At 63.7% G+C, this 8,560-nt stretch overlaps 1 non-coding gene across 1 annotated transcript in view; it reads left to right on the top strand.

The window, feature by feature from the left end:
• Positions 1–8,265: 8,265 nt before the first annotated feature.
• The window catches only part of LOC140106929 (18S ribosomal RNA), a 1,884-nt gene continuing 1,589 nt past the window's right edge, over positions 8,266–8,560 (top strand). The window contains exon 1 of the ribosomal RNA XR_011850905.1: positions 8,266–8,560. This exon is cut by the window's right edge and continues 1,589 nt beyond it. This is a non-coding gene — a ribosomal RNA (18S ribosomal RNA).

Below are 8,560 nucleotides of genomic sequence, written 5' to 3' on the forward strand. Positions count from 1 at the left end.
GGTCAGAGAAGGGGAGTTTTGGTCGACTCTGCCAGGTTTTTGCACTAAGTCAGATCCGTAATGCCAGCGGGACTGAGTCGCTTTTGCGTGCCGTGGTCCTGGAGGCCTGCTCGGACAGGGCGGTCCTTTCGGGTCCCGCGGGAAGGGGCATTTCATGTTCCTCTGCGGGAGGTGGTCCATTTTCTGCGGGAAATGGCGAGCCCCTTCGGCTACAAGAGTGTGTAGGTCCCGCTCAACAGTCTACGTCCTTAACCATCGGGGACTTTGTAGATTTTGCCCAAAATCGCTCTCCGCAGAACAGAGCGTGAGGTCTCCGCGGCGGAGGCCGGAAAAGGTGCGAGGTGAGCGGCATGGTATGACGGGGCTCGTGCCGCTCACTGCTACCCGGAGCGTGGCGCCCTCCGGGTAAAAGGCTAGCCGGGGCGAGCAGGTGGGTTGACGGGCGCATAAGCCACGCCGTCCCCGCCGTACAAGGTGCCGGTGGCCTGGCGAACCACCGGCGTAAGGCTAGCCAGGGCGGACCGCGGGGCAGAGGGCGCATAAGCCACGCCGTCCCCGCTGTACAAGGTGCCGGTGGCCTGGCGAACCACCGGCGTAAGGCTAGCCGAGGGCGTACCGCGGGGCAGAGGGCGCATAAGCCACGCTCTCTCTCCATCCCACCAGAACAAGCGAAAAATTTTCAAAGTGTGGGAGAACCGGGGACCCGACCGGTGGCACTCTGCCTCTCGCTGCCGCCCTCCTGGAAGCGTCCTCGGTCACTCGGTGTCCGGCAGATTTCAGAGCTCCGGAATGGTGAAAGAGAACCGGTGAGAGGGCGAAACCGGCTTCTCTCTGCCGGGCGAGGACCACCGCAGGCGGCAAGGGACGTCTGACAGGAGACGGCGCTGCGGGCAGGCTTTAAAAGTGCATGGGGTTTTGGCCTCGGCGAAAGTCGAAAAAATTTTGCGGTCGGAGCTGTCTGCCCCGGCCGGGGAAGGCTCACCGCCGGCGGCTGCCAACCCCTGGCTTGCCCGCTGGATGGCCTTTCGGAGGCTGCTGAAAAAGAACTGTCAGGCGGGCACCTCTCGGAAGAACCGCAGACCAAAACGACCGGTAAAAATTTTGGGCGATCCGACCCTCAGTGCACCTTCGGCGGCAGAGAAAAGCAACAAAAACACCGGTCAAAGAAGGGAGGTTTTGGTCGACTCTGCCTGGTTTTTGCACTAAGTCAGATCCGTAATGCCAGCGGGACTGAGTCGCTTTTGCGTGCCGTGGTCCTGGAGGCCTGCTCGGACAGAGCGGTCCTTCGGGTCCCGCGGGAAGGGGCATTTCATGTTCCTCTGCGGGAGGTGGTCCATTTTCTGCGGGAAATGGCGAGCCCCATCGGCTACAAGAGTGTGTAGGTCCCGCTCAACAGTCTACGTCCTTAACCATCGGGGACTTTGTAGATTTTGGCAGAAATCGCCCCCCGCAGGTCCTAGCGGGAGGTCTCCGCGGCGGAGGCCGGAGAGGGCGCGAGGTGAGCGGCACGGTATGACTGGGTTCGTGCCGCTCACTGGTACCCGGAGCGTGGCGCCCTCCGGGTAAAAGGCTAGCCGGGGCGAGTAGGTGGGTTGACGGGCGCATAAGCCACGCCGTCCCCGCCGTACAAGGTGCCGGTGGCCTGGCGAACCACCGGCGTAAGGCCAGCCAGGGCGGACCGCGGGGCAGAGGGCGCATAAGCCACGCTCTCTCTCCATCCCACCAGAACAAGCGAAAAATTTTCAAAGTGTGGGAGAACCGGCGACCCGACCGGTGGCACTCTGCCTCTCGCTGCCGCCCTCCTGGAAGCGTCCTCGGTCACTCGGTGTCCGGCAGATTTCAGAGCTCCGGAATGGTGAAAAAGAACCGGTGAGAGGGCGAAACCGGCTTCTCTCTGCCGGGCGAGGACCACCGCAGGCGGCAAGGGACGTCTGACAGGAGACGGCGCTGCGGGCAGGCTTTAAAAGTGCATGGGGTTTTGGCCTCGGCGAAAGTCGAAAAAATTTTGCGGTCGGAGCTGTCTGCCCCGGCCGGGGAAGGCTCACCGCCGGCGGCTGCCAACCCCTGGCTTGCCCGCTGGATGGCCTTTCGGAGGCTGCTGAAAAAGAACTGTCAGGCGGGCACCTCTCGGAAGAACCGCAGACCAAAACGACCGGTAAAAATTTTGGGCGATCCGACCCTCAGTGCACCTTCGGCGGCAGAGAAAAGCAACAAAAACACCGGTCAAAGAAGGGAGGTTTTGGTCGACTCTGCCTGGTTTTTGCACTAAGTCAGATCCGTAATGCCAGCGGGACTGAGTCGCTTTTGCGTGCCGTGGTCCTGGAGGCCTGCTCGGACAGAGCGGTCCTTCGGGTCCCGCGGGAAGGGGCATTTCATGTTCCTCTGCGGGAGGTGGTCCATTTTCTGCGGGAAATGGCGAGCCCCATCGGCTACAAGAGTGTGTAGGTCCCGCTCAACAGTCTACGTCCTTAACCATCGGGGACTTTGTAGATTTTGGCAGAAATCGCCCCCCGCAGGTCCTAGCGGGAGGTCTCCGCGGCGGAGGCCGGAGAGGGTGCGAGGTGAGCGGCACGGTATGACTGGGTTCGTGCCGCTCACTGGTACCCGGAGCGTGGCGCCCTCCGGGTAAAAGGCTAGCCGGGGCGAGTAGGTGGGTTGACGGGCGCATAAGCCACGCCGTCCCCGCCGTACAAGGTGCCGGTGGCCTGGCGAACCACCGGCGTAAGGCCAGCCAGGGCGGACCGCGGGGCAGAGGGCGCATAAGCCACGCTCTCTCTCCATCCCACCAGAACAAGCGAAAAATTTTCAAAGTGTGGGAGAACCGGCGACCCGACCGGTGGCACTCTGCCTCTCGCTGCCGCCCTCCTGGAAGCGTCCTCGGTCACTCGGTGTCCGGCAGATTTCAGAGCTCCGGAATGGTGAAAAAGAACCGGTGAGAGGGCGAAACCGGCTTCTCTCTGCCGGGCGAGGACCACCGCAGGCGGCAAGGGACGTCTGACAGGAGACGGCGCTGCGGGCAGGCTTTAAAAGTGCATGGGGTTTTGGCCTCGGCGAAAGTCGAAAAAATTTTGCGGTCGGAGCCGTCTGCCCCGGCCGGGGAAGGCTCACCGCCGGCGGCTGCCAACCCCTGGCTTGCCCGCTGGATGGCCTTTCGGAGGCTGCTGAAAAAGAACTGTCAGGCGGGCACCTCTCGGAAGAACCGCAGACCAAAACGACCGGTAAAAATTTTGGGCGATCCGACCCTCAGTGCACCTTCGGCGGCAGAGAAAAGCATCAAAAATACCGGTCAAAGAAGCGAGGTTTTGGTCGACTCTGCCAGGTTTTTGCACAAAGTGTTGGCATCGTGCGGCGTCGCGCTTTGCCGTACCGTATCCCCAATGGAGCGGCGCCCGGCGGGGTAGGCTAGCCATGTGAGGTCGAGGGCGGGAGGACGGGACGTAAGCCAGGCCGTTCTCCACAAGAAATTCCGGACGCGGAGACCCCTTCTCCGCCCTACGGTCCCCAATGGGGTGGCGCCCGGCGGGTGAGGCTAGCCATGGGAGGACGGGACGTAAGCCAGGCCGTTCTCCACAAGAAATTCCGTACGCGGAGACCCCTTCTCCGCCCTACGGTCCCCAATGGGGTGGCGCCCGGCGGGTGAGGCTAGCCATGTGAGGTCGAGGGCGGGAGGACGGGACGTAAGCCAGGCCGTTCTCCACAAGTAAATTCCGGACGCGGAGACCCCTTCTCCGCCCTACGGTCCCCAATGGGGTGGCGCCCGGCGGGTGAGGCTAGCCGTGTGAGGTCGAGGGCGGGAGGACGGGACGTAAGCCAGGCCGTTCTCCACAAGTAAATTCCGGACGCGGAGACCCCTTCTCCGCCCTACGGTCCCCAATGGGGTGGCGCCCGGCGGGTGAGGCTAGCCATGTGGAGTCGAGGGCGGGAGGACGGGACGTAAGCCAGGCCGTTCTCCACAAGTAAATTCCGGACGCGGAGACCCCTTCTCCGCCCTACGGTCCCCAATGGGGTGGCTCCCGGCGGGTGAGGCTAGCCATGTGAGGTCGAGGGCGGGAGGACGGGACGCAAGCCAGTCCGTTCTCCACAAACTCCCAGCGGTAGAGTCTCGGCTCTCCGCTCTTTTGATCGATCTGACACAGCGCGATCCGGCGGGGCAGGGCACTTTGCTCGGTCAGGGGTATTGGCCCCGGCCGGTTTATGGTAAAGCGTTCCTTAGCCTCAGTCTTGGTCGCGCATCAATCCCCCGCTCCCCGTGAGCGGCTGTCGTCCTCTGCCTAAGGTTGTGTAGCGCGGTGCCAGTGTGGTCCTCGCACGGCCCCGCTCCTGCCACAGCGGTAGGACTCTCTGCTTCGGCTGAGGTTTGCTACGAAGCGTATGGAACGGGCGTACTCCACCGTACCGTGGGTGGGGGGCGGCGGCGTTGGCGGCGGCAGCGTCCAGCGCGGAGCTCCGGCTCCCGCGGCAGCGCCTCGCCTAGTGTCCCTCGGGCAAGTCCAATCGCCCCCCGCCCGGTCGGAGAGCGCAGACACACCTCTGTGTCCACGGTTTATTTCCGCAGCACGAAAAGGGACGGCTCCCGCCTGCTCCTCGCGGCGGCGACGAGGCTTAGACCCACCGTGGCGTATCCGCGGTAGGTATGCTCGTCGGTCGGAGGAGCGGTTGCGGTCGAGTGGTCCCCAGTGTACCCTGTTAGCGCTGCCCGCCTACGCCTGAAGAGCTGCGGACCGAGAAAAAGGTTCGCTCCGCTGCTGACGGCGAAGCGCGCGGCACGCCGCGGAAGAGGAGAGGGAGCGGTCGCCCCCGGGGCGGCTCCCCTCCGAGTCCGGCAGAAGCAGAGATTGTAGCGGAGGGGGGGTTTCTAAATTCCCCGGGCGTGTTATCCCCAGCGGTAGCCTTTGAACTCTTCAACCGCAAGCACGATCGCACGTTCACAGCACCCGTCACTAGGAGCCGGGCCAGAGGCGGGCGGCAGACGAAACCGACATGAGCGCTTAAGGGTATTGCACCCCCGGCGCCCAGACCCTGGAAATTGAGTCTGCCCCCAAAGCCCACCCGCGTCCTCCTTGGCGCTCCCGGAGTACATGGTCGTAGATGGGCCATCGGTCGCTAATGCCAAACTGCGTCCCAGGGGTGCGTCCCCTCTGACCAACGGCAGACCCATCCCTCTCGCCAATCCGCGGATCCCCGCCAGGTCCCGAACAGGGCTCGTCCTTTAGCGTTTCAAATGCGCCCTCCCCGCCATACGAGGGGTTGAGGACCGTAGCCTTCCCTTACGAGAGGCACCAGGGGTGCGCCTGCTCGAGGGCCCGGCCGTGGGCGTAACGCTTGGGCCGCCCGGGGGAGTCGGTAGACCATGGGAGACCAACACTCGCACACGAACGTTGCCCGTGCTTTTGTGGAAGAGAGCTTCTTGCGAGGTTGTCGCTGCGGTGGCGCCCGGACAAACCCTATCCCTAAAACTTCTGGGGAATTGGCGTCTAAGCCTGCACCCTGCTCGGTATCCCTGCACCCACGAAGGGGGCCGTGGAAGGCTTGGGGTCGCGCCGGCGAAACCGACCGGATGCCCGGGGTACTGAACCCCCGGGGTCCCACCCTGGAAATTGAGCCGTCCGACCCCGCCACGTCTTCCTAGTGCTCTCCTTGGCTCCCCCGCCTGTGGGCATCGTTAGGGGCTGCGGTCATCAGCGCCGGCTAAGCTTCGGCAACACGGCCGACCCACCCCTTCGGCGCCTGGGGGTGCCTGGTCCCAGTCCGGGCCGTTCCGTAGGGGCGGCTATCCCTTACATGAGGGACTCGGTGCGTCCGCTCGGGCTGCGGGGCTCCGGCTCCGACAGCCGGGGAGCTGGTTTTGACCGCGGGCCTCGACGGGAACCGGCAGGGACCGGACTAGGCGTCAAGCCGAAAATAACCCCGGCACCCTCTGCTTCCAAAGCGAGGGGACCTTTGTGCCGAGCGGGGGCACCGGAAGCCGAACCGACCCCAACCCCTCTTCTTACCCCAGGGCTGGGCTGACCAATCCCCTGATCGGGTCTAAAATGGAAGAAGGGGATTCGAGGGAAGGGGCTGGCGGAAGGCAGTTGCCCGACGGAGTAGGCGAAGGCCAGGCCGTTTCCGAGTCCCGAGCAGAGGAGGGCGAACTCGGCTCTTCATCGACCGACGGCGAGGCGAGGGCGGTGGCTGCCGCGGGGAAGACTCCATTGCTCGTCAGCGCGCTAGGAGCGGGGCCGACTGGCTGCTCGGGGTATGGCATCCCCGGGGGCCCACCCTGGAAATCTTCGCTCCTCAGCCGCTGCAGGTTATAAGGTCCCGCCGCGCGTAAGCGCTCAACTCTCCGACCCACGGATGTCGAGCCCATGGTGAGCCGGCCGTTTCGTACGGGGAAAAGGGGTCCTCTGGCCCCACATCGATCGAGGGGGTTTAGATCCGCGGAGGCACGCACCGCGAGGCGAATCGCTGCTTTTCCCCAAGAGGTTAACCTTCAAACCACCGAGTAGGTTCGGGGCAGGGCCGACAGTCTGCACTGGGGTATTGCATCCCTGGTGGGGCGACCCTGGAAATCTCTGCCCCTTTCCACTCTTTCGGTTGGGCCTCTCGTCGGGGCGAGCGTAAGTCGGCAAGCAGACGTGGGAAGAGGCTTCTTACCGGTGACACTCCCTTCGTGAGAGAGGCAGGTACTCGCCCCGGACCCCGGTCCAAATCTGCGCGGGCCGGACGGCGTCGGCCCTAGCCGAAGGCCGCTCCCGCGAAGCCAGGGAGCCGAAAAATAACCCCGACACCCTCCGCGACCTCGCGTGCTTCCAAAGCGAGGGGAACCTTTGGCCGAGCGGGGCACCCGAAGCCGAACCGACCCCAACCCCTCTTCTTACCCCAGGGCTGGGCTGACCAATCCCCTGATCGGGTCTAAAATGGAAGAAGGGGATTCGAGGGAAGGGGCTGGCGGAAGGCAGTTGCCCGACGGAGTAGGCGAAGGCCAGGCCGTTTCCAAATCCCGAGCCAGAGGAGGGCGAACGACGTTCTTCATCGACCGACGGCGAGGCTAGGGCGAGGGCGGTGGCTGCCGCGGGGAAGACTCCATTGCTTGCCAGCGTGCTAGGAGCGGGGCCGACAGGCTGCTCGGGGTATGGCATCCCCGGGGGCCCACCCTGGAAATCTTCGCTCCTCAGCCGCTGCAGGTTATAAGGTCCCGCCGCGCGTAAGCGCTCAACTCCCCGACCCACGGACGTCGAGCCCATGGTGAGCTGACAGTTTCGTACGGGGAAAAGGGGTCCTCTGGCCCCACATCGATCGAGGGGGTTTAGATCCGCGGAGGCACGCACCGCGAGGCGAATCGCTGCTTTTCCCCAAGAGGTTAACCTTCAAACCACCGAGTAGGTTCGGGGCAGGGCCGACTGTCTGCACTGGGGTATTGCATCCCTGGTGGGGCGACCCTGGAAATCTCTGCCCCTTTCCACTCTTTCGGTTGGGCCTCTCGTCGGGGCGAGCGTAAGTCGGCAAGCAGACGTGGGAAGAGGCTTCTTACCGGTGACACTCCCTTCGTGAGAGAGGCAGGTACTCGCCCCGCACCCCGGTCCAAATCTGCTCGGTCCGGCCGTCGTCGGCCCTAGCCGAAGGCCGCTCCCGCGAAGCCAGGCGATCCGAACCGAGGATCCGCGCGAGCCTTCTCCAAGCCCTCTGCCGGGCGCTGGTGTTGAAAGCGTAGCGGACCCTGTTCGCCGGAGCGATAGGAGCGGAGCACCGGTCCCGCAGGGTTGAAAGCTGGGTAGCAGCGCCGTAGCTTCCCTCCCAGCCTTCCCCCGGACCTGGCGCCCGATCCCCTCCGCTCCTCTGTGCGTTGGCGGGCGGCGCTGCATGGGTACGTCGCGACGGCTCCTATCGTCTCTCTCGCTTAACAGTGTGGAGAGGTGGTGGTGGAGCTGTCCGACACTCGAGGTGCTGAAGTTGAGCGTCCAATGCTTTCCTTCTATGCGCAGCCTACAGGAGCTGTCCGAGCTTCGGAGGTGCTGATGGAGGTGAGAGTCGAGCGCCACTTCTTGGCTGAACTGAGTGGGGAAAGCCAGCGACTGCGAGAGGGAGGGGAAGGGAAGGCTTTTTCGGGTCCTTGGAAGGGACCGAGAGCATCTTTCTTGCCCCCCTGCCCTAAGCTCCATCCAATGTTGTCTGCGAGGTCTTCTCCGGCGGCGGAGAAGCGCTGCGGTAGCAGCAGCAGCAACGAGCGTTCCCATTAGCTCACGGAGCCTGACTCCAAGAGTCTACCCCTCAGAGCTCGGCTACCTGGTTGATCCTGCCAGTAGTATATGCTTGTTTTAAAGATTAAGCCATGCATGTCTAAGTACTGACTATTCTTTACGGTGAAACTGCGAATGGCTCATTAAATCAGTTATGGTTCCTTTGATCGTTCCGCATTGATGATGTGCTACTCGGATAACTGTGGCAATTCTAGAGCTAATACGTGCCCAAGAGCGCTGCCCTCCAGGAAGGCGTGCATTTATCAGACTTAAAACCAATCCGGGGAGCCCTGGTCCGCGGCGGGTCTCCGGGCCCGCTGCGGCGCCAGCCCCGTCCT

The sequence above is a fragment of the Engystomops pustulosus genome, unplaced genomic scaffold, assembly GCF_040894005.1.
Source record: "Engystomops pustulosus unplaced genomic scaffold, aEngPut4.maternal MAT_SCAFFOLD_90, whole genome shotgun sequence".
Taxonomy (NCBI): Eukaryota; Metazoa; Chordata; class Amphibia; order Anura; family Leptodactylidae; genus Engystomops; species Engystomops pustulosus.